We start from the raw sequence: 2,757 nt of genomic DNA on the forward strand, positions 1-2,757 counted from the left end.
GGCGCGGCCGAGCTGCGGCCGCCGGTCCCGCGGCTCGGTGTGGCGCGGGCAGGAAGCGTCTCGGCCGCGCAGCCCCGCGCCATGGGCCGGCCTGGGGGTGGGGTTTGCCCGGGGCCGCGCAGGTGGGGCCGGCCCGGCGGAGGCGGGCCCGGGGCCCTCCGCCCGGAGGCGCGGCGGGGGCTCGGCCGGGCCGGGCCGGGCCGGGGCAGGCGGAGCCGCCTCAGGCGGGCCGAGCGCTGCTCTGCGGCGGCCGTGCCACACACGGCGGCCCCGCACCCTGCCCGCTGCTCCCGGCCTCGGCTCTGGGCCTGGGGCGGCTTTCCAGCTCCCGCCCGGCCCAGGGCTGCGGGACAGGTTCCCTGCCCTTCCTGACTTGTGGTCAGGAACGGCCATTAATACAGGCGTCGGATCTGGCATTTACTGCCCAAAGAATTCAAAAACCAGGGTGGAGATGAATCCTAGTCAATGAGGTGGGAAAGGATCCCGCAGATCGTCGCGTCCAACCTATGACCGAACAGCCACGTCCCGTCTTCCCTTAAACACCTCCAGGGACCCGCACTCAGCACCCCCGGGCCGCCCCTTCCCACCCAAGGGTGACCGGGCTGCTGCAGCCCCCAAGGCACACTGTGAACCTGCCTGGGGCTCTGCCATTAAACCTCGTTGGGGTCAGTGCCATGTATGAGCCAGGAGCCTTCGTGGAGTGTTCCGCTCACCAAAGCAGAGCAGGTGCTGCAAGTTCAGGAGTTAAAGGGTTCCTTGTGTCACTCTAGCACCTTCCCACAGCTGCCGTTGTCCCTTCAGCAGGCTCGGCTAAAGCTATAAAAAAGCTTTCCTGACCCTGACACTTTTTTCTCAGGCAATGCACACTACATGCTTAACAAATAATAAATTTAATAAATAATAAATAATCTAATAAATAATCTAATCCTAGGCCCCACATCCCAGCTCAGTACCTCGTGGTACTGCAGGAAGTTCACAGAGTCCCATAGATATACAATTCAGCTTTTGAACTCATCACTGCACAAATTTGGTCCTGCTCTTTATAAGGCTAATTCACATTTTCAAGTGGCTTTTTATGGCTGATATTTTTCTCCACCTCTAACTGATTTTAAAAAATAGTGTACCTCCATTTTTTGAACACTTGTATTTACAATGATCTTTTATCCCAGGCTGGAATCACACAGCTGTGAAAAATCTCAAAGGTAGAAAATTAATGACATAATAGGAGTTAAATCACAAAATCATCCTTGAGCCTGGCCAGGGTCAGCTCCCAGGGACTTGCACCTGAAAGGCAGTAAAACCACATCATCATAAGTATCCTGTGTGGAAGAACTTAATTGGTGAAAGAGCTTATTTCAGGAATTTTTTTCCATGCCTGATCCACACTAAATACATTTTATTACTTATTTATTTAAAATAAAGTTCAGAGACTTGCTCTTCAAATAGAATCCACACACAAAGCAGGTTGAAACAATGTCAGTGCACATTTTTATTGCAATGAAGACCGAGGGCAATGACTGACAATTACTACAGCTTTATATACTCATTAGCAGATCCAGCAAGTCAGCTGAGGATCCAAGGTTGCACAGAGAGACCCCAGTGAAGGTGACAGAGGTTACAGATGAGGCACAGGGTGATGATCCCTGTGTCAGTGAGAACAATCCAGCTGGGATTCCCTCATTTCCACTGTGCTCAGACTCCATAAGGCCTTATAACAACATCACATAATTTTAAGAAGGACATTCCACTCCCCTGAAAGATTATTAAATCTACTGCAAAAAATACTAAAGTGTGACGCTAGCTCGAAATCAATGGTTTAAGTAAGAAAAATGAGACTGGTTAAAACATGGTATTTTAAAAAACAGTGCACTTTTTCTTATTTAAAAAAGGAAAAACAGGTTTTAAGATACTGAAAGGTTCAAGAGTACAAAAATATTTACCTTTTAGAAATACCCAAACCTACAATCACATAAAATAAGTCTCAAAATAACAATCTTCATAAAAATATGACCACCTATATTTAACTCAAGTCCCTAAACCTGTCCTATGCTGATAAAAAGACTTTCTTGAGAAATTCAGTTACATCTAAACAGTACATCTTTAGATTAACTCTGTAAAAGTAAAAGCAAGATTAAATACTGCTGTTATTAGAGAAATTGATTGAGAAGGGATGAGAGGATCAGGAGTCACAGGTTCTCTTATGCCATGTTACATTTATGGCAAAAGCATAACTGCAGGAAATTAAAAATAGTATTTTAACTCCCAAAAGCAGCTTGCGTTAATTGCACAAGTTCCTTGCACTTGTTATAAAGCTTAAAATTTGTGCTTGAACTTCAGGGAGAGCTTAATTCTTGTGCCAAGAGCCAGCACAAGACAACCTACCCTGAACTCATGCATTAGAGATGAGACACTGTGCTTTTGTTAGCCTTTACAGAAGGTGAATCAGGGCTAATTGTTATTTATAGAGAATAAAAATCAGTCTGCAAGGTCTGACAGACTGTAAGTGACCAAGAAGTGCACATACAGCCAATAAATACCAAAATAAGAGGAATTACACTCTTCAAACAATGTAGTGTTCATAAAACAGTAGAAGCACAACTCTGAACTCGACATTTATCTTCATCCAGTCTAGTTTTGCCAAACTTAAAAAAAAAAAACAAAAAACCCCAAACATATATAATCTGTAGAATTTGAAAACCAAATACTGTTTGTTGGTGTTTGTTTTTTTTTTTAAATAAAAATCTCTGTGGTCCCAAA

Source organism: Ammospiza caudacuta, chromosome 16 (assembly GCF_027887145.1).
Source record: "Ammospiza caudacuta isolate bAmmCau1 chromosome 16, bAmmCau1.pri, whole genome shotgun sequence".
Taxonomy (NCBI): Eukaryota; Metazoa; Chordata; class Aves; order Passeriformes; family Passerellidae; genus Ammospiza; species Ammospiza caudacuta.